The 27,793-nt window shown below is 40.7% G+C and overlaps 1 long non-coding RNA gene across 1 annotated transcript in view; it reads left to right on the top strand.

Moving 5' to 3' along the window:
* LOC120230391 overlaps positions 1–27,793 on the top strand; it is a 114,001-nt gene that overhangs the window by 28,309 nt on the left and 57,899 nt on the right. Inside the window, exon 2 of the long non-coding RNA XR_005527994.1 lies at positions 18,366–18,461. This is a non-coding gene — a long non-coding RNA (uncharacterized LOC120230391). The remainder of the gene's footprint in view (positions 1–18,365; positions 18,462–27,793) is intronic.

Below are 27,793 nucleotides of genomic sequence, written 5' to 3'. Positions count from 1 at the left end.
CCAGTACAATCTAGAGACAAGGATGATTTACTGCGTGCCATTGTACACACAATGAAATCACAATTGATCAAAGGGGAAAAATTCTTTTTTAAAAAATGTTTATTTATTTAGAGAGAGAGAGAGAATGGGAGAACAAACATGAGTTGGGGAGGGGCAGAAGGAGAGGGAGAGAGAGAATCCCAAGCAGGCTCTGTATTGTTAGCACAGAACCCAATATGGGGCTCAATCTCATGACTGTGAGATCATGACCTAAGCCAAAGTCAAAAGTCAAAGCACTTACCCAACTAGGGGAGCCACCTAGGTACCCCCAAGGGTGGACAATTCTATCAACAACTTGAATTAAGATGCAAAAAAGGGTAAAGGTCAGGGAGCAAGAGGAAATAATCCTTTTTTGCTGGAGAACATTGGGATTTAATAAATGACAAAATGAACATTTCAGACCATTGTAGTGTGCATGGTGAAGAGTGAGGTATCCCCAGAGCCCTGTGATAAACTAGAAAAATCAGCCTACAATGGTGAGATCTGATATCTGCAAGGGCTTCTTTCAAAACAGACCCCCGACCAGAAAAACAAGGCATAGCCGTGGCTGCAGAGATGGATTGACATGGCCAAAGAAAGACTTCCCTTAAGAGAAGGGACTACTGGGGCGCCTGGGTGGCTCAGTCAGTGAAGCATCTGACTTCAGCTAAGGTCACCATCTTATGGTCCATAGGTTCAAGCCCCACATCAGACTCTAGGCTGACAGCTCAGAGCCTGGAACATGCTTCAGATTCTGTTTCTCCCTCTCTCTCTGCCCCTCCCTCTCACACTTCCTCTCTCAAAAATAAATAAACATTAAGAAAAATTAAAAAAAAGAAGAGAGACTGTTGTCATGGGTTTAAAGGAAAGGGGACCCAAAGATTCAAAATTTGGTTGGTTTACCCATCCATGAGTGCAAGAAATTATGACAGAAGACCTGGGACCCTTTAGCTATTCAGCCTCCTTGGAAAGGTCTGCTCTGTCAATCATGGCAAAGTCTTTGTGGGGCCACACCATAGCCTGGTGAGTGTTTCAAGGAAATGGTTTGATCCTTTGGTGGCTGGCCACCTGCAATGTTCATGTCTGTGAGGCTTCATCTCACCCTGTCAGTCATCCATGCAGGATGTACGAAGCGTTTCCCATGCACCATTACCTAGGATTATAACATCCTTCCCTGCATCCTGACCGCTGTTCTGAGTAAGCTTTAAGACATTAGACACATTAAATTAAAAAAAACTTTTTCTAGGTTTTTCTAAAAGCACTCTAAGAAGTTACCTTTTGCCAAGAAAATAATTAAAAATGATTTGTTTGCTTACTATTTGATCAAACATATATTGAGCTGCCGTTGTGTAGCCAGCGTGTGTTGGAGAGTAGGCATGCAGAAATAAAAGCCTGAGGAGGTCATGATCCAGTGAGGGAGAGAGACAGTTATAGCTGAGGTTGATAAATACTCTGATGGAAGTGAGTAGATGATACAGAGAAGGCAGGAGTCCAGCTGAAATTGCTGGGAAGGGGGATCACTAGAAAGAAGTGATCCCAGAGCTGTTTTTGAGAGACAGGTAGGATTTAGGCAGAGAAGGGAAGGAAGGAGATGCAGAGGGAGCCACTCATATTAATTTAACCAGCAATCATAGAGCGTCTGGTAGGGACCCACCACCATGCCAAGCGCTGGAGATACAGTACCTGCCTTCATGAAGTTTATGTTAAAGTTGAGGGGTAAGATCCAGGGAGGCAGCCAATAAGTATTTAAATTAATAACTGCTACAATTTTAGATAGAGGTGGTATGGGACAAATGAAATATGGCATGGGACAGAGAATGATGAGGTAGGGTGGCACTTTAGCCAGAAAGGATGGGAAAGTGTTTTTGAGATGACCTCAGAGGTTAAAAGGAGGCCTGTAGGAAGAGCAGTCTAGGCAGGTAAGCAGCGGTGGGGTGCTTGGAGGATGTGGGAGAAAGCCGGTTGGTAGGAATGCAGTGGACTACAGAGGCTGGCGGATACGAAGGAGGAAAGAAATGAGATGAGGTGAAAAACAGGGGTCTGCTTAGGATATGCTTTGTGGACCATGGTCACACTTAGGATTTTATTCCTTGGTCAGTAGATAGCTTTGGAAGGTTTAATCAGGAGTGATAAGATCTGAAATATTCTTTTTAAAAAATGTTTATTAATTTTGAGAGAGAGAGAGAAGGCATGAATAGGAAAAGGGCAGAGAGAGAGAGGGAGGGAGAAAAATCCCAGGGAGGCTTTGTACTATTAGTGCAGAGTCCAGAGCAGGACTCAATCTCATGACTGAGATCATGACCTGAGCTGAAATCCAAGAGTCGGATGCTTCAGTGACTGAGCTACCCAGGTGGCCCTGAAATATTCTCTCTGAAGATTACTCAGGCTGCCACATGTAGAAAGAGGGTGTCCGGGGCAAGAATGCAAGTAGAGAGATCAGCTGGAAGGCCACGCTGGGGCCCAGACCAGACATGATGGTGGCTTGGATCAGAATTTGAACAGTGGAGGAGGAGAGAATGGGTCAGGTTCAGGATGCATTTTGAAGGCAGTGCCAGCAAGACTTGATGACTTATTGAATGTGCAGTAAATAAAGGCAGGAATGAGAGATGACCCCTGGGTTTTTGGCAAAAAGTACAATGACAGGCATAAGCAGGGGTTATTAGGGACTGCTGAACAGTCAATTCAGGGTACTGAGTAAGATATTAACTTTGGAATCAGAAAGCCTATTTTAATTGTGACTCTTCCACTTCCTAGCCGTGTGACCTTGGACAAGGGACTCACCCTCTCTGGGTGCTGGTGTCCTCAGGGTGACAATATGTATGTCCTCTCAGGATTGTTGTAGGAGTTCAATAAGCTAATAGATGTCAGTTTTAATGGTATCTGACATGTAGTAAGTACCTAATAAATGGTAGCTCTTATTATTATAGGTCTAAAGCTGCCCTCTGTTTTGTCCTCACAAAAGGCTTGTGCATTAAAGTACAAATATAAACATATATCCAGGGTTCTCAGAGTCTTTGCCTGTGTAAGTGCTTTGATTAGAGCTCAGTGAAGGAGAAATGAACTCTTTAGGGCTGCTCGTCATTTATCAACATTCTTTCTGTTTGTATAATTGAATATTCCCCCTTCATTCTTCCTTTCTCCTCTTGCCCACGTTCATTTCTTTGATTGGTAATGATTGAGCTTATCTGGAATGAAAATACTTGTGCATTGAACACTCATAGGGTGTGCTCCTTTTATCAGCTGGGGAAAGGAGACGAGCATTGTGCACAGCTCAGCTCTCCTCCTGCTAAGTTTAATTCGCAAAGGAGAAATAGCCAGTTTTTCTTTTTTCAAATTCATGGTTAAGAAGCAGCTTAGAGGGGCAGGACAGTGAGGAGGGATGAGAGGATTAAGTGATTAAAGCGCACTGGGAGAGGTGCTATTGGGTGTTGGCAGGCTCTGAAAATATTGCTGGCCTGACAGTTGAACTCTGAATAGATTGAGGGCCCCGTGTGCACACACTGCGTGAAGGGGTGGGTGCATAGTTGAAAAGTCAGACTCTAGGCCTCCAAGGAGTCTGCCAGAGCAGGAATGGGGCTTTGGGTGGGGCAGAGACCGATATGTAACAGATGAAGTACAAGGGAAACGGACACGAGAATTCAGACAGTAGGGCAAGGAGAGCTGTGGAGATGCAGCCAAGGGGACCGTTCATTCCAACCTGGTGCTCTTAGAAGTTTCTCAAAGAAGGCGGCACTTTTAGCTGTGGGTTTCGACAGTTGTGAGAGGTTTCTGGTTCTTCTCCAGCTCTAAGTACAGTGTCTGACACACATTGGTCTTTCAAGAAACTCGTAACTTGGGGCGCCTGGGTGGCTCAGTCGGTTAAGTGTCCGACTTTGGCTCAGGTCATGATCTCAGAGTCTGTGGGTTCGAGCCCCGCGTTGGGCTCTGTGCTGACAGCTCAAAGCCTGGAGCCTGCTTCAGATTCTGTGTTTCCTTCTCTCTCTGCCCCTCCCCGCTCTCTCTCTGTCTCTCAAAATGAAATAAATATGTTAAAAAAAAGAAAAAAATAAACCTGTAACTTAACTAAATTATGAAAGGTTTGGGGCGCCTGGGTGGCTCAGTAGGTTTAGTGTCTGACTCTTGATTTCGGCTCAGATCATGATCTCATGGTATGTGGAGTCGAGCCTCATGTCAGGCTTTGAGCCGACAGTGTAGAACCTGCTTGGGATTCTGTCTCTCCCTCTCTCTCTGCCCCTTCCCAACTTGTGCTCTTGTGCATGTGCACCTGCCATCTGTCTCTCAAAATAATAAATAAACATTAAAAATATTTTTAAAAATTTACAAAAGCCTTGTGTATGAGCTATATGTGCTATGCTGGGGAGGGAGATACTTTGCTGTTTATAACTTTGTATTTTGATTTTACTTTCTTTTTAAAAAACTGTTAAAAATATATAACATAAAAGTTGTAGTTATAACCATTTTTAAATGTTAATTACAGTGCGTACAACTGTCACCACTGTTCTCCAAACTCTTCATCATCCCAAATTGAAACCTCTAACCATTAAGCACTAACTTCCATTTTCCCTTGCCCTCAACCCCTTGTAATCTTTAATCTTCTTTCTATCACTATGAATTCTCCAGTTCTGGATATTTTATATAAATGGAATGATGCAGCATTCATCTTTTTATCTCCTCTTTTTTTTCCTTCTTTTTAAAACATTTTTAAAAAATATTTTATTTATTTCTGAGAGAGAGAGAGAGAGAGGGAGAGAGAAAAGGGGAGGGTCAGAGAGAAAGGGAGACACAGAATCTGAAGCAGGCTCCAGGCTCTTAGCTGTCAGCACAGAGCCTGACGTGGGGCTCGAACCCACAAACCATGAGATCATGACCTGAGCCGAAGTCCGACGTTTAACCGACTGAGCCACCCAGGCACCCCTTTATCTCCTCTTTTATTTGGAAGCTGGAAATAAAGGAAGGTGCTCAGACATCCACATTAGCATAGCTTCAGGCTTTATCTAAGTCACATGGGGTTGTACTATTTGTTTACTGTTTGATTTAACAAAATAAAATTTCTTATGAAAAGTTCCGCCCCACTTCTAGTATAGTTATGGATGTGCACATCCTCTCTCTTGTAAAATATAAGCTCTGGGCAGTGGATGCTTCACTTTGTCCTTGTGTTTGGACAGCAAGTCCATGCACTCCGTTGTGTTTGCTGAATAGATAATAAGTCAACAGAGGAAACCAAAGTGGGAAATGTAGCTCTAGATGTTGCTGGCGGTTTAATGGTGGGGAACCAGAGGGACTGGTGCTCAGACTGAAAGTATTTAATAGTCTTGGGTGATAAAGAAACAAAAGCATGCAGGGAAATATGTAGGGCTCAGAACAACACTAAACTCATTAAGTAATGGAACGAGAAGGTGATCAGAAAAGTCCTAGTGATATCTTACAAGGCAGGATGTTCTTGACGAGGGGTCAGTGAGGACAGGTGTTAATGATGTGACTGATCATGAGGTCTGCTGTTGGCTGGAAACTTCCCCACAGTATCTCCTTTTGTTGCAGCAACTTTGTGATGTGAGTGCTATTTATCCACCTTTTAAGTGATCAAGTTGCATCATGGAATGAGTTGTCCACTGTGACTCATCAACCCAGTAAGTGGTGAAGCTGGGATTAGGATCCAAAGCTGTGGCTGGCTCCAAAGTCCATTTTTTTTTTTTTTTTTGCCTCTATGGGAAAAGCTGTTTATCTCATCTGGAGTATGAAGTAGGGGCAGAAATAGATAAAATGACAGCCCAACAATGGCATTAATAAAGTAGCATAGGCACATTTCCTGAAAAAATTGGTCCAAGCTGCCTGAGAGGGGCCAAGGAAATGTTGCCTACGGTAGTGAAGGGCATTAGGAAAAATAAAGCAAAAAATAAAATATCATTCTGCCCATAGTGAAGCTTGAAGAAGAATGATTATGAGTGCAATGCTAGCATCAACACTCGAGGGGTAAGTACTTGTAATAGCACACACCCCTGCATGTTCCTTGTCATCTTTCAGTGCAGAGGCAAACGTATTATTAAAAATAGTTCTGAAGCCCCCGGTAGATCAGCCACTTCTTTTCCTTTTAGGTCACACAGGCTAACACAATAGCAAAAGAAAACTTGTCAGTTTTTTTTACAAAATGCACAGCAGGCATTTACCCTGGGATGCTTAAAAAAAAAAAAAAAATAAAATAAAACAGCCCAGATATTTGTACTTAGAGGCTGTTAGTTGCTACAGAGTCATGTCTCCTGGAGCTGGTTTTTCCATCAGAGGAATCAAATTTCTTATTGTGCTATCAGCCTCTTGCCATATCATTTTTAAAGGCAAGCCATAAAATGTTTCTCTCTACTGTGGCAGCAAGGAGGAAAACTTTATTAGAGGAAAAGTAATGCAGTTTGAAAGAGTCCTGTAAACCAAAATCTGTTTAGGGCATTTAATTCTGGGCTTTACAAGGCAACCGCATCTTTCTTTGCAAATAAACATGCAGCTTTGCAATTCACATGTGGGGTGGTAAGAGCATTAATGTGGTGTTTAGGCTGTATTGGCTTCATGGCACAGTGGAAAACTTGGGGAGGGAACGGCCCACCTCCCTCCTACTGTGGCCCATAGTGGTACAGAACTGAGGACTGGGAACATGAGTGGGATCAGTTTGATAGGGACATACACTTGCTGCTGTGCACGCACTGGAGTAGACGTGGAGGCTAAGATGTGGAAGCTTGAGTATGAATATGCCTTAATGTGTCTTTCTTGCTTATCCTCAATAATCGTTCCAAATTATGAACAGTTAGCCTGGTGATTTACTACTGAGTAGTGATTTTGACTTGTTCTTTCCCTCACCACCAAAACAACCACCAAAGCATCCCCTATGTATTATAAAAATAATACACATTCATCATAGAAAACTTGGAAAATACAAAAAAGTTGAGGGAAGGAGAAAACAATTAGTCGTAGTCTTATCAGAAAAAGTAACAGTGTTGGTTTTCTTTCTCTATAACAATGTGTATATTAAAAAACATAATTATGACCATATTATGTATAAAAATTGTACTTATTTAAATATCTACTTTTGTGCATATGAAGGTGGTATGTATATAAGCTTTGCATAAAACCTGAAAAATATAAAAGTGTGAAGAAAAAATAATTACACAGAATTTTACCATCCGGAGATCAATGCTATTGCTCTATTTTATTGTATGCATTTAAAATTATATTTGTTTGAAAGCTTAAAATATAGTAAATTCAGGAACATTTGCAACTGCTAGGTGAAAAATGATAAAAAGAGGGATTGAAGAAGATAGTACCTGCTATAGACTAGTTTTTTTTTTTTTAATTTAGTTTTTAACAACAAAACAAACCTCTGAGACTTAGGTCATTCAATATGAGTTTTAAAGTTGCAGAAAATTATTTCTTGAGTTCTTTGGCCATGAAAATAGTTATTATGTTGCACTATAAGTATGCAGCTATACTTTTATGGAAGAAGAAAAAACAGTTTAGGTTAGTGATTCTCTCAGCACAATATCCTAACCATGTAAATAGTTGATCTGTTATTGGGGCAAGTGCTGAAACAGAATATTATAGGTTATTTTAAGTGGTAATGAAACATGGAAAATGCTTTTATCCAAATTCTGGGCTAAAGAATAGGACTCAAGGAACGTACTTTATGGTGCTAGTAAGATAGAGAAAGCAGCCAAGCGTGGCATTTCATGGCCAACATATGACTTGAGAGGTGAAATCCATCTGGAAACATAAAGCCCAAAAGACATTCTTATTTGAGGTCGAAAGTGAGTAAATTAATTTATATCACAGTGGATACATTTTTGATCTCTAAAATGTGACTCTTCTCTTGGTTCTTGGAACATATTGCTTAGTGACTCCTTTTTCCACAGTAGAATATGTGTTAGCTAATTTTATCTTTATATTTGAGTGACAACTTAGCTGGGTATAAAATTCTTAGATGAAAATCTCCCTACTTAAAAAAGTAACTGTAAAATAGTTTAAAATTTAGAATTCTAATGTTAATATTCATAGTAATCCTACTGACTAAGTTTAGTATTTCATTGCTCTTCTTTACCTTTAGAATATATACCCTATAGAGGTACAGTCATAGTTTTGTGCTCAAAGACATTTTGAATACTGATTTTCTTTGTGTGGTTAACATTTTTATATGCAGGTGGATTTCTTAGTTTCTGATTGTGTATAAGACTTATTTTTGATTTAGTATAATTTTAAATATGTAGAATATTTACGTACTTCAGAAGTAAAAATTATATACAAAAGTATATTTTGAAAAGTTCCTATGTTCTCTAACTTATTAACACCACCCTCTATAGACAACTGTTATCTAATTTTATGTAATTTGAAAGATGAATTATCTGTATATCTACTCATCCCTCTGTCTTTATTATATAAAAATATCAAAGTATATATTTTTCACTTAGATTTTATAACTTACTGATATTTTCTAGAAGTCCCTCCATATTTAGTTCATGGAGATCTTAACTTTGTTCTGTGGCTGCATGATTCTCTGTTGTATGTTATGGGCTGTTGAGCCAGTTTCCTACTGGAAGACATTTGGGTTTCCAGTCTTTTGCTTTTGCAAATGCCACAGCCATAATAGCCTTGTGCACAGGTTGTTTCGTATGTAGAGAGTTTTGTCTTCATGGTCTTTGTCATTCTATTTTTGTTCAGGTGGTCTCTGTCTTGGAGAGAAGTTCATGGTTAGGTTTCTTAGTTCAGCTTTACTTGCTTTATGGTGCAAGTAAGTTCCTTTCAGATACTGATATTTGGTTGAAATCAGATAAGTCTTTGGTATTTTTGTCTCTCTTTTTGGTTATAAGTACAAGCAGTTCTATCCTTTTATGCATAATATATTCTTGAAAATTTGTACAAAACTTGAATGTGGGAAAGCCAGACAATAGACTTATTTTATATAAAGGAGTTAGGAGTTCCATTCCTAGAGAGCTAAAACAGGCATAAGATCCCTAATTATACCTCGGCCTTTTAAACACAGTCGTTTTGATTTATTGCCAATATTTGGTGTGTTCTTTAATTGTGTTCTTTTCCTTCACAATTAATTGAACACACAATTGACCTGCCTGCGTCCAATGAAAATCTGATTAAGGTGAAAGATTGTCTTTAGGCTGCTGAATCGTTTTCATCTTTTTCTCAATTATATTGCATTTGCATGGCTTATACTTCTTATCACTTGTATCAGTACTTTCACATTTCTGTTTTCTCTCATTTTATGAAATAACAGAACAATGTAAACATGTAGACAATTGCACAAACATTTCTGGGCTCAAACAGAATCATTCATTCTCAGTAACACTACTATGTGATAGCTTGAGCTGATTGATCCACTGCTATTGAATGCAGTCAGAATTTGGCATACAAAAGGGGTTTAGAGTGATAATATACAGTGTGTGGAGGTATGAACTGTTTACAAGTCAAACATGAAAGTTGAGGCACTTATATATTTTGTGAGAAGCTGGGAGAGGATGCATGCGTAGCTGCTGGGTCAATGCCATGTAAAAATGAATGATAAAAATGCAGAGAAGAATGTCCAGGTCATCTTCAAAGTATGACTGAAGGTATACACTCATTGCATTTCAAAGTTGATTATTTGACATGAATTTCTAGTTTTCCTCCTCAACTCTCTTACCTCCTCCATCCTCCATCTCTACTTATCCCCAGGTTTTGCTTGAATACTGAGAGGGCTCTGCCATTGATGGCAGAAACAATCTAAAAAATGTGTGAATTAGAGGCACTCTGGTTCTTGGTACTACTTCTGTGCCTTATTCACAGAGTTCTTATAAGGCAAGGGATTTTACCTCTGCATCTTGGGTATTAATCACAGCCTGTGAATGGCACTGAAATATAGAATCAGCTCAGGATGGCACTTGAAAGAACAATTCTCCTGGCTTCAGAAAGCCTAGAAGGGATGGCAGGAAACACCTGCTGACTTTGCAGGGAAGTAATGTATGGTCTGGAGCCGGTAACTCATGATGAACAGGAGAGCTTTAGAGGGTGCACAAAATAAAAGTGCACTCCAGGGTCAGGATCAGGGGTCTGAGTTTGAAAAACATCCAATGAAACCAAAAGGAAGATTCTGGAACAGGCCAAAGACAAACCTTGGGGGTGGAAGTCGAATCAAAACTAGAGGCTGAGGAAGAGAGGAAGACACCAACTACAAGTTTAAAAAAAGGGACAGGAAAGACAGATGTATGTTTTTACTCATGTGTGGATCTTGAGAAACTTAACAGAATAGCATGGGAGAAGAGAAGGGGAAAAATAGTTACAGAGAGGGAGTGAGACAAACCATAAGAGACTCTTAAATACAGAGAACAAACTGAGGGTTGATGAGGTTGGGGGAGAGGGGAAATGGGTGATGGGCATTGAGGAGGGCACTTGTTGGGATGAGCACTGAGTGTTGTATGTAAGCGATGAACCATAGGAATCTACCCTAAAAACCAAGAGCACACTTTACACATTGTCTGTTAGCCAATTTGACAATGAATTATATTAAAAAAACAAAACAAAACAATAAAACTAGGGATAGGAGAGTCAGAATAACTGTTGTTAACGGGAGAATGCTCCAGAGGGTGTGGCTTAGAAACTGAGCCAGTTGCTCAACTCATGTGGCTGTTTTTGTCACCCCGTCCATCAAACACTCATCCAAGGAAAGGTTGGTTAAGTAAAAAAAACAAGGGGAGGAGAAGCAGACATATGGGATAGGATGCATCTCCAGGGAGTTGGAGCAGTGGGATACTGACTGGATGAACGTTTTCAAGAGTGTTTTTAAAATTCTGTTCCTCGGAGCTGCTTTGGTGCTTCCAGGCCAAGGAGAGTGTGCTTTCAGTGTCTCGGGGTCAGTGCGAGGGTAGCAGGGGAGAGATGACCTGTGATGGGAAGCCCCCGCCTCCCCCATTGACAGCAAACGTTCTCCTTGATCTGTTTGACACAGTGGGGGGCCATGTAAGGTTTCATTTGAAAGAATGTGCCTGCTGTATCAGTTTCATGTGACTGCTGTAAAGTTGTACCAAACTTGGTGGCTTCAAAGAACAGAAATTAATTTTCTTATAGTCTGGAGACCAGAAGTCTGAAATCAGGATGTCCATGTCACCACACTTTCTCCAGAGGTCCTGGCAGAGAATCCAGTTAGAGGGGAGGCAGAATTCTTCCTCTACCCTTTAAGTTCTTCCAGCTAGACTAGGGATTAAATTTACATGAAACAAGTTAACAAGAGAAAAAAGCCAAATATGTGCACATGGAGGCCCAATAATGAAATCAAGACCTAAAGATACGCTCACAGCAGGCAGCTTTCATATATTTTAGACAAAGAGTCAGTATATTCGTGAGAGATTTAGTGGATAAAGAAAACATGTTTGGGAGGTTTAATTAGTAAGGAATTTTTAAAAAATGTTTTTTTTTTTTTTTTAATTTTGAGAGAGATGAAGGGAGGAGGGAGAGAGAATCTCAAGCAGGACTCCTGCTGTTTGCGTGGAGCCTGATGCGGGGCTCGGTCCCATGAGCTGTGAGATCATCACCTGAGCTGAAATCAAGAATCAGACCCGTAACTGACTGAGCCACCTAGGTGCCCCTATAATTGGTAAGGAATTCTGTGTAGAACTTGGATTGAGGTAGAAGATTAGTAAAAAGAGACAAGGTTTGTTTTATAGCTTTCATGGCTTTCAAGTTCTCCCTGGTGATGAGGACGTCTTTTACTTTGGTATAGGGAGGGTATTTTTCATGTGGGAGATTTGTTTCCTGCTTTCATGAGGACAAAGGAAGGGCTGGGTGTCCTTGCACTGGCTGTTTTCTTAAGGAGCTTTTTAAAAAAATCAGTATGCCCAAGTGGTCCATTTTGGGGCAGCCTTCCCTTAGCCCTTACATATTCCTGGTCTTCCCTCGTTTCTGGTTCCCTTTGGCATTCCGTGGCTTGTTGCAGCATCTTTCTCTGCTTCATCTTCTCACCACCTTCTCTGTGAATGTGTTTCCAGTCTCCCCCTGCATCTCCTTTAGAAGGACACTTGAATGGCATTTAGGGCTTATAGGGATAATCCAGAATAGCCTCTTGATTTCAAAATCTTTCCATTAATAAAAGATCAGTTTAACATAGTTTAATTAAGTAATTTAATAATAGCTAAAAAGACTCTTTAGTAAAGTCTCTTTCCAAATAAGGTCAAATTCATGTGTTCTGTGGATTAGGATGTGGACTGGACATATCTCTTTGGAGGCCACTCTGCAGTCCCTGTGTGTTGCTAAAGAAGTTTAAAAACTTCTGATCTTAAATGATGAATGTGAAAAATGGGTTAAAAAAAAAGGGAAAGGTCCTCAACCTTTGGAGGTAGAGAAAGACACTTATGCCACAATTTGATGTTTAAATATTAGGTAGATACAACAGGACTGGAAAGTGATTTGAGCATACCTGCTCCTTGCCTGCCTGAGGGACTCTGGTGTTGGAGTTGGTGTGTAGAGGCAGGTGGAGTCAATAATTTGGGCTGCAAAATAGGAGGAACATGGAATAGGAGCCATCTGTGATTCCTTACCTTTCCTTATTGCCTCACATTCAATACCCCGGCAGTATTTACATCGCTAATCTGATGGCCTCTCACCACCTCCTTTGCTCCCCACTAGGCCTGGTGGCCATCATCTCTCACGTGGACCATTGTAATTGCCTTGTAACCACTCTGCTGCCTCTACTCTTGGCCTCTGTTCTCCACACAGCAGGCTGAGTGTAGAGCTTGGGCATGTTACCGTCCTGTTCAGACCCTTAGAAAGCCTTTCTTTTCCACGGAGTAGGCGAGCCAGAGACCTGCTTGTGACCAGCCAGCCCCATGCAGCTGGGCATCTGGCTGGCAGCTACCTCTCTGATTTGCTTTCCTAGCTGTCTGTCCTTCCTTTATTCTGCTTGATAATTCTGGAACATGCCAGTCTTTTGTCTTCACTGTCCTTGTGTTGCTATTTCTTGTGCTTGGAAAGCTTTTCCACCAGTTATATGGCTCCCTCTATCCCTCTTTCTCTCGTCTTACGACTTGGCTCCAGTGTTACCTCCTTCCTAACCTCCCCATCTGCTCATTACTCTGTCCCTTTGCTTTTTTATTGGCTTCAAAGTCCTATGGAAATAAATTAAGACCACCCAAATGAGAGCAAGCAAAGGCTACTTATTTAGAGCTTTCTATAGCAAGAAAGTCAGCCAGCATCCTTTGCATTTGGCAGAGACTCAGAGGCAGGTATAGGAGTAGGAAAGCTTCACAGTGGAAAAGGGGAAGGCCTCAGGTATGGCCTTTCTGGAGGCTGTTGTCCTGGGGAAGCTATAGATGGGCTAAATAGAAGATAGAAGTAGGGTCTTCTATGTGATTGGTCAGGGGTATATATTTGGTTTTCCCTAGTTGGTCCTAATTTGGAAGCAAGGGCAAAAGTTAGGGAAGCTGCCAGCCATTAATAAAGTCCTGGCCAATTGTTACAAGGGTATTGTTGAGATTCCTGGTGTCTGCCTTCTGACAAGTCTGACTTACAGAAGGCTGGCTTCCTGGGTTGGTTTCCTGGGCAGGTGGTTGCAGGTTGCAGGTCAGAATTCTATTTTTATATATACTCTGGCCATCAGCCGTTTGTATATTTAGTCCCTCAGCACTTACTGTTTGCCAGATGTGATACATATTTATTTTTCTAGTTACTGCCTGTCCCACAAGAGAAGGGAAGCTTGGTAAGGACAGGAATGTAGTCCTGTTACCATTGCATCTCTAGCTCCTCAAATGGTACCAGGCACATGGTAGGTGCCCAGCATACATGTATTGAGTGAGGGAATGATGAAACCTCATCATTCCTCTATTTCAGTTTTTAGAAATAAAACCATTTGAATGAAGCTTTTGCTTTATATCCTTTTCTCTCTTAATGGGCTGATTGCCTCTCTGGCATTTTGATCCAAGCCAAACACCATCTAGAGGTACTTGGAAAAGGCCCATGTGGGTTTTGGATTTAGGGCAAAGAATTCAAGTCTCTGTAGGAGCTAGTCAGTTCAAAGGAAGAACCAGCCTGGTGGGATAGGAATGACAGACAGCAAGAAGCCTTTGTCTTGTGGAAAGATGGCTGCTTCAACTCAGCACTTACCAATTTGAACAGTTCGGAATACAGGCCTCCCATTTATGGAGTTTTATGTGAATACTTCCATTATTTACAAGTTAGCCACTACTACAAGACTATGTATTGAAATGGGGAGGAAGGTGAAAAAAACAAAATGTTTTTGCGGATTGCATTCAGTCCTTGGGTGGCCAGGCTTGGCTCTGGTCTAGGTTGCCTACTCAGGTCCTTTCTGGAGGTCTCTTTAGGTCTCCCTCTCCCTACTTTGCCTGATCTTCCCCAAGATCGAGACTGGATGGTAAAGAGAAGACGGGATATGACCCCCACGCTCCAGCCATTGGACCCTGAGAACTGGGTCTCAGTGTACGGTATTGCCTTCCAAGTGCTTTCTTTCATCAAGAGTCCTCAGTGGATTTGAGAAGGGTGATTGCATGAGGCCATTTTGGCACCAAGCTGATTGTAAGTGTAGCCACAGGAGCCATCTCCCTGATGAGAACTGAGATCCTGAAGCTAGATGAATTAATAATGAGGTGATAGGGAAAAGGAGAGACTCTTATACTGCTCTTGTTTATGTTGAGAGAAGTTTTAGGTGCTTTAAGGAAAAAAAATATTTCTGTAAACATTAAAGAAAACTTAGTAGAACCTGGATTAATTAAGCTACTTCTCCCAGAGTATGACTGACCCTTCAGGAAAATCCTTTTCCTAAGCACCATTTATTACAGTTTGCACAGGATTAAAATATAAGGATTCTGGGTAATGCAGATTATCAAACAGAAGAGGAAAAGGACCGGAAGACTTACTGGATGTTATCTTCATAGCTATCACTTAAGAGCCCAATAAAAATTATGTTTAAATTGCATTTTTTTCCAAGAAAACACCAAACTGCACACCACCTAGGTTGATATTATTTAAGAGCTATTATCCTTGATTAAGTCTAAGCACAACAAAACAGCTATCTGGTTTCTTCAGAAATGGGAGATAAAGTGTATTTGGGTAAGGTTAGCATTTTGCCAAATTTTGTGGTGGTAGAAAATCCCATATTTATCTGAAATTGCTTAAAATCATATCCTCCCCCAGCCCTGATTGAGCTAATTAGAACCCACAGGGAATTATGTGGATAATGGTGGTGTGGGAGAAGAATAAATATGCAATGTAATTAGCTCCTGCTCTTTTTCTGCAAGATGCAATCTGGGAGCTCATGGGCTTCTGAAAACCTTAGAACAATAAGAACCATTGATACTCAGGCTGCTAGGGGAGTCCATAATTATGATATAATATCTTGCCAGCTTCTTGCATGCATGAAGGTAGAATGGAATATGAATAAATAAAAGCTGGCAATTTTCTACATCCTTAATTCTTTATATTAATGGCATATTTTCTCTATTCCCTCTCTCTTTTTTCCAAAGATGATAGAAACTTTACTTACGTGAACATTTATGTACTATGACGGACTTCATCTCCATGGGAATAAATGGAATTTGGAATCAGTTAAATGGAGGGTTTTCCTCAATATTGTTAGAAGTTGAAGAAAGCTATTCCACAATGCCTTTTGCCTATCACAGGCAGATTTGCTTGACTTTGCTTGCTGCTGTCATATAAGCTCATGCCAGGAGATAACTTGAATTTTGTCATTTATCCTTTAATTTGTTTGAACTGTACTCAAGCTGGGCTGACTTCATGGGCATATGACCTATGAAGTCTCTTATGGTTGCACTTAAAGCTAGCATTATACAATAATAGGTGAATAAGATTCCGGGGCACTTGGGTGGCTCAGTTGGTTAAGCATCTGACTTCGGCTCAGGTCATGATTTCACGGTCATGGGTTCAAGCCCTGCATCGGGCTCTGTGCTGACAGCTCAGGGCCTGGAGTCTGCTTTGGATTCTATGTCTTGTTCTTTCTCTGCTCCTCCCCTACTCACACTCTTTCTCTCTCTCTCTCTCTCCAAAATAAACAAACATTAAAAAAATTAAGGTTATAAAAAAAGATGAACAAGAGTCTTGCTAATAACTAAATGTTTAAATTTTCTTTATTTAGAATAACATGAAATAGTAAATAAAAGACACCATGACAAGTGTAGGGAGAGACCACAACAGAGAAAGCTTTATATTTGAGTACCTTTAACATCACTTCTTTCCCTTTACTTTTTAAACAAAGGGCCCTGGATTTGCATTTCACTCTGGGCAAAATTATGTAGCTGGCTGTCTATCCAGGCACAGATAAATAGAATTCCAAGATTTATCTCACTCATTCAACAATCATTTATTGAACGTTTAACTCAGTAGGCCATAATTCCAGGTGTAGGGGATGCTAAAATAATGAAGGGGGCTGTGGCTGCTTCCTGGGCTTCACCACCTCGTTTCAGAAGACAGACATTCAGTCAAGTCTTGTAGATGCATAAGGAATTACGAGACCCAAATCCGGGAGCAGATGCTATTTCCCAGTTGTGCCTGGTGATGGGAGGGGTTACAAAAGAATATGTAGAGGTGCTATTTCAGATTGTATCTGAGTGTTCAAACATGTAAGACACTTAAGAAACACTCTCTTTCTGAAGACAAAACCAAATAATTAGAATGATCACTACAGAAACTGGAGTCTTTCTCATCTTTTACTCCAACCTCATGGATTATGAGGAAGGCCCTTCAGTTATCTTTATTGAACTCTGAGATAGTTACTGTATTCTGCTTGTAAATGTCAAAAATAGGACTGAAACTTAGGTCATCAGACTTAAAGTATATTTTAATTGAGTTAAAGTTAGCATATAATGTTGTGTTAGTTTCAGGTGTACAGGATAATGATTCCACAAGTCTATACATTATGATGTGTTCACTGCAATTGTAGCTCCCATCTGTCACCACATGGTGATATTATAACCATTGACTATATTTCCTAACAAGTACTTTTAATCCTCACTGATTTCAAATTCTTCTCCATTGCATTCCACTGAACTATTCTACCTCAGTCCTTAACTTGACAACTGTTCTTTCCTGTTACTGATATTAAGAAATTAGGAAGTGATGTAATATTTTGCAGATTTTATTTTATTTTTTTCTTTTTTGCTTTATACCAAAACTTAACTAAGGGGTCTTTTAAAGAGAAAATTTTTTGTATTGCACTTAAATTAGAATTTGTTGTATAAAAATCAACTTCTCCCTACCACCGTCACCCTGAGAAAGGAATACCTGTGTTTTGGACCCAGCCTCTGGAATGGAAGAAATCAGTCGTGTAGTCCAGTCTGTGTGGTATCTGAGTCTCTCTTTGAAGAGCCATATGCTTTTGGAACTGTGATTAGCTTCCTTGATCCTTAGTTTCCTCATCTGTACAATGGGAACAGTACCAATTGCTTCAGAGTGATATTGGAGGGCTTAATAGAATGGGTTTATAGAGGACCCAAGAGATAGTGGGTGCTCAGTGAATGTTATTTCCTTCTCTCAAAGGCAATTTTTCCATCTTCTCCCCACTTCTTTTAAGGCATTTACCACGTAAAATTCCTCATTGTATACATGGCTATTTTAGCACTGTTAATTAGTTGTGAAATTTCTGTTGCTTTTAACCTCCTATAACATAAGTGTAAAAAGAGAAAAATATGACTCTTCAATTTCAATATTTTCTTTTGGTGTTCACTTTGTATCCCAGCGATGAGATCCTAGAATACTGAGAATCTTGGCAGAGGTATCAGAGTCAATTTGAATAATTTTTAAATGATAAGGCACTTCGGAGATAATCATAATAGCTGACATTTCAAGAATCCTTTGTTCTGGACAAGGTACCACTCTGAGCACTTTACGTGTATTGATTTGGTTATATCTTATAAAAAGTCTCTGAGTAAAGTCTGATATTCTTTACATTTCACAGATAAGGAACAGAAGCAAGGAGTGAAGTAACTTATCCAAGGTCACCTTGGCTGGTCCAGGATCCATATTCTAAGCATTATGCTAAATTGCCTTAATAATGATATATAGTAGTACAATCGTACAGATGTTTCAGATCTGCAAAGAATAATTGACTTGCCCAAGGTCATCTAGCTGCTTAAATGCAGGGGTAGAGCTGGAACCCCAGTATCCCGAACCCTGAGATCTTGACTCCCCAGTGCAAGTTTCCATCTACTCCCCCCAGAATTACTGGCAGGATGGGCTCAGGAGAGGCTCAAACTGGGAATCAGCCGAGCTAGATAATAATATTTCTATTCCTGTGCCTTTCATTAAAGATGCATGATTTTTATAATTCTTTCCTTTAACAGTAATTGCTATGTTTTGTCTTTTAGGAACCTGGGCAGCAAGAGATAAGCCAATATATCTGCTTGTTGAGCCTACAGTTAAAAATAATTACAGAGAACATGGTGATGCTTCAGAACTGTTAGGTGATGTGATATTTTCAAATCATACTTTTTTATGTTATGCACTTGTAGTTTGGAGGAAATACTTATCTATCTGTGGAATGGAGAAAAGAGGGGGAAAGAAAGTAAAGTCAAACATTGTTCACTTGTTCCCTTCATGGAAAATATTTGACCATTGTCATATAAAGGTAGACACAGATGAAATTTGGATTTGTGTTAACCCAAATTATTTATTGACTATGCTTATTCTTTTCCAAAAACAATTTGGTGTGTGCAGTGTGCTTAGTAAGCCCATTTAACAATTATAATGTGGCCCTAAGAATGAAGAGGAAGCAAAGATACCAGATGTATGGGTCTATGCCGTTGCTGTGGCTCAGCAGACCCTGTGTCTGAGCTTCCTGGCCCTCGGCTGACTCATCAGAAAGGAACACAGCAGTGATGCCTACAGGAGGCAAAGCTTCTTTGAATGAAATTCAAAAAGCAGTTTTTACCAAAGACCATGATATAGGCGACATTGACTTGTAACAGGACAGCTCCTATATTAGTAAAAGTTCTCCAGAGAAACAAAACCAACAGGAGACCCCCCCTCCCTCCCCTTTCCTCCCTTAGTCCTCCCTCCCCTCCTGTCTCATGTCATCTTCTGTCAGATTTATTAAAAGGCATTGGCTCATGTGATTATGGAGGCTGACAAGTCCCAGACCTGCAGTCAGCATGCTGGAGACCCACAAGAGCTAATGGTGTAGTTGGGGGTTGAGCCTGAGGCCTGAGAGCCAGGAGAGCTGATGCTGTGAGTTCCAGCCTAGGCGTGAAGGCAGGAGATTTATGTCCCAGCTCAGTGCCGGTCAGACAGGGAGAGAGGATTCTCCTTCACTCCCAGTGGGAGTAGAGGCCCCCAGTGGGATTGGATGAGGCTCGTCCACGCTGGGGAGGCTGCTCTGTTGTACTCAGTCTAATGATCTGAATGCTAATCACATCTAGGAACACCCTCACAGACACACCCAGAATGATGTTCAACCAAACACCTGGGCACCTTGTAGCCTAGTCAGGTGACATAAAATTAACCATCACAATCTCCCTCTTTTTCAAACATAATCTTCTGTTTTTCTTTAATTCATGACACGGATGTGAATCAGGAATTTGTACTAGGGCAAATCTATATTACATCAGGAGTTCAAGTCCATAATTTACTTACGAACAGTCAATGAGGGAAAATGAGACTGTTTGGTTAACACAAAACATGCCATAAGGGGTTATTGATGGCAGTTCCAATCTTATATTAGCCTCGGCTCCCCAATTCCCAATCAATCCCACTGTGATTTGGTTTCACAATACTGGGATGAATTCGCAGGTAATTAGCTATAAAATGTAACTATTTTTGGTAGCTTGCCTTTGTGTAAATGAATACATTCTCATTAAACTCATTTGGATGCTAGAAAGACGAAGAGTAGGAAGTGTTTGTTTCAACATTAAATCAGTGATGATACAAGCTCACGTTTGACTTATAACAGCCAAGGGAAAGCAGGACTTAGAAGAAGTTGTAGAGAGACTCCATTATTACTGGTTATGGAGTGGCTCCTGTGGTTTGGTCTAGATACGAGGAGATGAGCCTGGCTGGCCTGGCTTTGCGGTGGAGTACGTGTGGACTGCAGCTGCCTGAGATTTCCTCTTGTGCCATTTTGTACTCCACAGGTCTGCATTTATAAAAAGTGCAGTGGTGGCACCTAGGCGGCTCAGTGGGTTGAACTTCTGACTTCGGCTAAGGTCATGATCTTACAGTTTGTGAGTTCGAGCCCCCTGTGAGGCTCTGTGCTGACAGCTCAGAGGAGTTTTCAGATTCTACATCTCCTTCTGTCTCTGCCCCTCCCCTGCTCGTGCTCTTTCTCTCTCTCTCAGAGATAAATAAAAATTTAAAAAAATAATTACAAAGTGCAGTGTAAAACTATGTAGTTTTTGATTAATAACATATATACTACTATTAATAGTTACTTATATAAGTACTATTACTTACATATTCTGGGTACCTTCTGTATTGGTGATGCCTTTCTCTCCACACACAGACACAGACACACAGACACACACACACACAGACACACACACACACACACACACACACACTAGTTTTCTAGGACTTCTATCACAAAGGACCACAAATTAGGGTGATTTAATAGCAGAAACTTATTTTCTCACAGTTTGGAGGCCAGAAGTCTGAAACCAAGGTGTCAACATGGTCAATTCCTTCTCAGGGCTGTGGGAGAATCTGTCCCAGGTTTCCCTCCTTGGCATGTATTAGGGTGATTTAATAGCAGAAACTTATTTTCTCATAGTTTGGAGGCCAGAAGTCTGAAACCAAGGTGTCAACATGGTCAATTCCTTCTCAGGGCTGTGGGAGAATCTGTCCCAGGTTTCCCTCCTTGGCATGTAGATGGCTGTCTTCTCCCTGTGTCTTTACATATCTGTGTCCAAATTTCTTCTTCTTATAACATACAGGACAAGAGCCCATCCTAAAGATTCCATTTTAATTTGATCACCTCTGTAAAAACCCATTCTCCCAATAAGGTCACATTCTGAGGTTCTGGGAGTTAAGACTTCATGTATGAATTTTGAGGGAACAAAATTCAACCCCATAACTACATGTATAGCTATGCATATAGTTATGTAGGTATAGTTACATCTATCTGTGTGTGTATGTATATATATATATAGTAGACCTAATATATATGTGTATTTATCCATGTGTGTATATACACACATACACATAAATTCATTTAATCCTCAAAACAAGCCTATGAGGTAGATACTGTATTATTACCCTTTTAAATCTGAGGAGTTTGAGGCACAAAGCCCACAGCTACCAAGTCCAGGGGATGAGATTTGAACCCAGGTCCCTGAGTCCTTAGACTGTGCCCCGATTGCTACACAACAGGGAGTTTTCTTAGAAGTACAAGGTAACATATTGATAAACTGTAAATGATTAAAATTAGGGATTTATTCTCTTAAGTTTTTATTTCTATTTTTAAAAATTTATTTATTTTGAGAGAGCAAGAGAGAGAGAGAGAGAGAGAGAGACCCAAGCAGGCTCTGCACTGTCAGCACAGAGCCCAACATGGGGCTTAATCCCACAAACCAAGAGATCATGACCTGAACCAAAATCAAGAGTTGGATGATAGAGCAATAGAGATACCCAGGTGCCCCTTATTCTCTTGAGCTTTTTAAAAAACTACTTTACGGGGTGCCTGGGTGGCTCGGTTGATTAAGTGTCCAGCTTTTGCTCAGGTCATGATCTCATGGTTTATGGGTTTGAGCCGCACATCAGGCTCTGTGCTGACAGCTCAGAGACTGGAATCAACTTCAGATTCTGTAGCTCTCTCTCTCTCTCTGCCCCTCTCCCACTCACAGTCTGTCTCTCTCTCTCAAAAATAATAAATAAATGTTAAAAAATTTTAAAACTACTGAGAGATGAAAAATTGTAAAATCATTCGTGATTTTACACGGCACTCTAGAAGCAGAATTTGGTTTGGAAAACCTCGAGTATGTGAGATGTTTGTTTGAAGTTGGTGAAGGTTTGAACCCAGCCGTGGCCTGCGAGGCATCTAGGCTGGGCCTGTGTCTCACTCACCTGGCCTCCAGTTCAGCTGGCTCTCTTGTACATATGCAACACCAGGTACCTGAAAGTAAAAGCCAATACGTAGGAATGGCTGACCCAAAGTATGAAGACCCCTATTGGGACATGGTGGGTGGGGCCATGGGGTAAGAGAAATGTGGACTTCACCTGGCCTGGTGTGGGATTGTGGACAGAGGTCTTATCAAAGGTCTTCTCTTCCTGTCCTTCCATCAGTGTGCAACTCCTCCCTCAAAAGACCATCCAGATGGTGTGGCCAGAAGAGCAAGCCACTGGGGCTGTGACACTTTGGGCCATAATCAACTTCCCAGTTGTTCTTTTGACCCAGGACAAACTATGTAACCTCATTGTTTTTCAGTTTCCTCATGTTCAAAGTGACACTTGTTGACCCAATCATCTTTGCGTTGACAGGTTTTTGTTGAGGACCTTTGTGTGAGAGGGGTTGTGGGCACAGAAGTCTAGAATACAGGGGGTCTGTTGGTGAAGAGCCTGGTCTCTGAGCCAGCTCTCGTGAGTTCAGATTCAAGTCTCAGCACAGGAGCTGATGAGCAGTCACCTCTGAAAGTTACTGAATTGTCCTGTGCCTCAGTTTTCTCATCTTTGAAATAGGAATCATATGAACTACATCATAGGGTTGTTTTGACGACTTAACAAGTCAAGGCTTATAAAGATGTAGAGCTGAGATTGATACATACATGCCATTTGTTTATTAATAATCAACCATGTCTGGCTTTAAAGAATTTACCCTGTTGTTAGGTTGGAAGAATGTATACTGATGCAATGAGATATGATTACTAAGCCAGACCATAATGTTCTGGGAAAGGGTGTGAGTTGGCAGTCTGGAAGAGTCAGGGGGACTAAGAGATTCAAAGGACAGAGAGGAGAAAATTGTTGGGTGCTCACTGTGTGCCAGGCACTGAACTAAGGACTTTTCATGCATTTCCTGTTAAATTTCAAAAAAATTCTGGACAGTAAATCTTATCTTCCCCCTTGCACAGCTGAGAAAACTGAGGCTTTAGAGAGGTCACATCTGGTACTAGAACTTGCAAGTAACAAAGCCAGGATTTATTCAGGGCTGTGAGTCCAGGAGAAGGCCTGGTGGACCGAATGGAGGCGCCCCTGTGGTCAAGGTAGTGGCTGGGCCACACCCTGGTGTTTTAAAGGGTCCTGAACCAGATGCTCACACAGCCCCTTTCCGAGCCCACCTGAGACTGAAGGGCCTCGACAGGTGCCTTGCTGCTTATTTGGATTTTGTTTATCACTTCAGCATTAATCCAGTGTCAGTATTTTACAGAATGATTTGATTGTACTTTGCTCCCCAGGCTTTAAAGAGCATATTTAAAAAAAATAATAAATAAATGTTTAACTCTGTGTTAACCACACTTGATGCTGATAGTGTTCTCCTTGAGGAGCAAGAATGATGCTCTGTGTTCATGGATTTCTGACATCAATTATGTTTTTGTTAATTGAATTTTGTTCCCCCTCTTGCGGTCTTCCCTTAACACAGAAAATAAAATCTGGGGTTAAGCCTTTCCATCTGATGGATGGCACCCAGGGCAATAGAAGCATCCTTCATGAGTCTACTTTGTTTTTCCAGAAGTCTCTGAGTGGCCATTACATAGGTCTAGGAGACCCAGGGTCACTTTCTATTTATGTGACAGATTTCTCATGTTTGTTTATTTCCCCTGAAAATATAACCCTGCAGAAAATGTTTCAGGATGTTGACCTATAAACACTATGAATAAACTCCTGCTTCTTTTCCGTGCTTAACAACAAAAACCACTACCACAATTACAACAATAGCTGCTATTCACTTAATGTTTAATATATTACAGTCACCCTGTTAAGGGCCTTTCATGCATAATATCATTTAATTTTCCCACTAACCCTGTGAGCTAGGTGGTGTTTCTAATCTCTATTTACAGATGAGGACACTGAGGCTTAAGGAGGGTAAAGATGGTGCAGAGTCACATGGCTAGATACTGGTGGGGAGGGTGTTCCACCCAGTCCTTCCTTCTCTGGGGTCAAATTCCTCCATGTGCTTTGAATGCAGATCTAGCAGTAAGTGGTCCTACCTTCTCAGATAATTCATAAAGCGCAATGGTGTGTGTTTGAGATTCTCAAAGCAAAGGAGGCAGACCCAGTCTCAGCTCAGAACCTTTGGAACATGGACGAAGATGGCCAGACTAGTGTCCCCATGGCACAGTGACACTCCACACAACCTGATCCTCTAAGTGGCCGGCCGAGGCTTGGGGTCTTTAATGTTTTACAGCAGGAGGAATCACCCCAAACCACTAATTCTTACAGAGCCATCCTGCTCAATAACTCATTCCAGGTGCTTCTTACCTCCAAGGCTTTGCCTGATTTTTCCCATTTTTTTCCATTTTGGTTCCAAATGTTTCTCGTGCTGGGACACTCCTCACTCAATCTTGGACAAATCAGGGCTGGTGCTTACCCTAAGAGTTCAAAATCACCAGCCTGTTGTTTTTTTTTTAACCTCTCATTGCAATCCAGTCTTCTATGTAGAGAACTCTGTTAATTCCAGGCCAGCTGGCTGGAAGCCACCTCCTGACAGTGACTGTTCTTGACCAAATGGCAGCCAGGCTCCTCTGAGCCCTCTTCTCCACTAGGCCACATCCTTAGTCTATAAAGACTTGAACAAATGCTAGCATAGTTTCTAACAGCTTATGATTGCATCCCTAGGATGACCCTAGCTCCCTTAAAGTGCTTGCCTGAGAAAACTCAAGGATGATAAAAGAATTTACTCTAACAGCCGTACCTCAAGATAGGGCCCCTGATTCTCAGTCTCAGTGGGAGGCTAGGAGCCTGACTTTATTTAATGAGCACCAGACAGCACACCCAGGTGGGTTTCACATGGACCTACTGCTTCCTGATTTTTGTCATTTTTTCATTTCCAGACTCTACTGAGTCTCCATTTGTCCCCTCCCTCTTCCCTCACCCTTCCTTTCAAAAGCCCACTCATCTTTGTATAAATTAAAGTTGAGTTCAGTTCATGCTAGACTCTTTTGCTTATTCCAGTAGTATATTACTGATTAGAATCTGTCTTTACCACCTTAATTAGTATCTAGCTTTGTTTGTCTTTGGCACCTTCTCTGTTCTGTGTTGCCTCCAATCTTGTCCCCTCTCCTCCCCCATCATCGCCTCCCCTTCCCCATCCCTGCCCACCCCCATGCACACAGGGTCTTCCTCCTGGAGTTCTGCTTAATCCCCATGGGCCTGCAGTGTTTCCCTCACTTCTACGTATCTTTAGCTCTTGATGATCTTCTTCCTTTGACCTCCTATGGCACTTAGATTTGGTAGTTCTCCCTGGAGAAATAATATATGCTTTCTCATATTACTTTCTGTGCAGAGATCCTATTTCTGCATTTGGTTTTGAGTGTCGAGGGCAAGAATGGGGTCTCCTCCCTTTTGTGTATCCCAGGCCTCAAGAAGGCTTGCACAATGGGCAAACAAAAGTGTGTGTTGTCACTGATGGCTTAGAATAGAAGACTCTTCAGTTCTTGCATTACCTGCCTTCCCTTGGAAAATAATGGCTCTGTTTTTTGAACAACACGGTCTGTTGGTAGAGACATACAGATACACATATATAAATTACTTCTTGGATGGGCAGTGTAATGAAGTAGCTAAGAGCCTAGCTTTTGGACTCAAATTGGCATAGAATTCCTTGCTCTTAATCCACCTTATGAAATCATGGACAAGTTTCTATCACTTCTCTAAAGCAAGCATATCATGTTTCTCACTGAGTGATTGTGGTCATGAGGATTAAGTGTCATAACAGTACCTGATACATAGCAGGTACCAGTAAATGGAGACAGTGAAAAACACACACCAAACACACAAAATATATCAGAGAGAGATAATTTAGCAAGTGTGGAGTTGGAGGGGAAGAAAAAAAGTGGTGAAATAGAAGCTAGAGCAATTGGGGTACCTGGAGCTTTGGGCTAGGGGATCTGGAAAGACTTTTTAGAAAAAGGGGTGGGAAATGAGAAGAAGAATGTATTTTTAAAGTGTAATTATTTATTTTGAGAGAGAGAGAGAGAGGGAGACTCTCAAGCAGGCTCTACACCAGCAGTGTGGAACCTGACATGGGGCTCAAACTCATGAACCATGAGATCATGACTAGAGCTAAAACCTAGAGTCAGACACTTAACTGACTGAGCCACCCAGGTACTCCAAGAATGTCTTTTATTTATTAAGCATCTTTCTTGTGCACTAGGTATTTTGTACATTCCAGTTGCTCGAATTCTCAGAACAATGTGTAAAATGTGTATTTTCCCATAATTTACTGATATTGACACTTTCCCGTGGTCATAGAATTTATAAATGGCAGAGCTGAGAGGGACCAAAGACTCTCATACCAGAGCCATGTTTTTTCCAGTTTGCTAACCTCCTTTCCTTATGCAATTATAAGTGTCTGGGTATGCACTGTGTGGAGTACATTAAAACTTCGAACTTTCTTACACAACGATAAAAGGATCAATTGAACAATTGGATATAAGAAATATTAAATACATACCCAGCATTGGAGCACCTAAAAACATAAAGAAAATATTAATGAACATAAAGAGAGGGATTGGTGGTAATATAGTAATAGTAGGGGACTTTTAACAGCCCATTTACATCAGTGGTTAGATCATTGAGGCAGAAAATCAACAAGAAAACAGTATCTTTGAATGACACATTTGACTGGATGGACATAACAGTGATAGACAGCACATTCCATCCAAAAACAATAGAAGACACATTATTTCCAAGAGCACATAGAACATTCTCCACAGTACGTCACGTATTAGGCCACAAAAGAAGCCTCAGTAAATTTAAGAAGATTAAAACCATACCATACATCTTTCTTGATCACAGCAGTATGAAAAAGCAATAAATCACAAAAAAACTTGGAAAAACACAAACGTGTAGAGGTTCAACAATATGATACTAAACATGATGAAGCATTCAAAGAAGAAATAAAGAAAATACCCAGAGACAAATGAAATTAGAGCAATGTCCTAAATCTTTGGGACACAGTGAAAGCAGTTTTAAGAGGGAAATATATAGGATACAGGCCAACCTCAAGAAATAAGAAAAAGCTCAAATAAGCAATCTAACCTTACACCTAAATGAGATAGAAAAGTAGAACAAACAAAGTTAAGGGCGAGAAGGAAGAAAATAAAAAAGATCAGAGCAGAAATAAGTGATATAGAGACTAGAAAAACTATAGAGAAAAGCCCAAGTGAAACCAAAAGCCAGTTCTCTGAAAAGATAAACAAAAGTAATAAACCCTTAGCTAGAAAAATGAAATCAAGAAAAATGAAAGAATCTAAGTAAAATCACAAGTGAGAAGGGAGAAATACAACTGACACCATAGAAATATAAAGGTTATAGAAGATGACTACAAAAAAATATTATGCTAACAAATGGCTCAACCAAGAAAAACGGACAAATTCCTCTAAACACATAAGCTAAAATGGAATCAGGGAAAAATCGAAAATCTGAAGAGACCAATTACAAGTAACAAAATTGATTGGTAATAAAAACAACTACCAAAAAATAAAACTCCAGGACTAGATGGATTCACAGGGGAATTCTACCAGAATTGTAAAAAAGGTTAATATTTATTCTCCTCAAACTCTTCCAAAAAATAGAAGAGGAAGGAAAGCTTGCAAATATATTCCGTGAGGCTAGCATTACCTTGATACCAAGACCAGACAAAGACACCACA

This window comes from Hyaena hyaena, unplaced genomic scaffold (genome assembly GCF_003009895.1).
Source record: "Hyaena hyaena isolate Hyena2069 unplaced genomic scaffold, ASM300989v1 scaffold_41, whole genome shotgun sequence".
NCBI classification, from domain to species: domain Eukaryota; kingdom Metazoa; phylum Chordata; class Mammalia; order Carnivora; family Hyaenidae; genus Hyaena; species Hyaena hyaena.
Note: the sequence above shows the minus strand (reverse complement) of the source record. Positions and strands in the feature narration are given on the sequence as shown.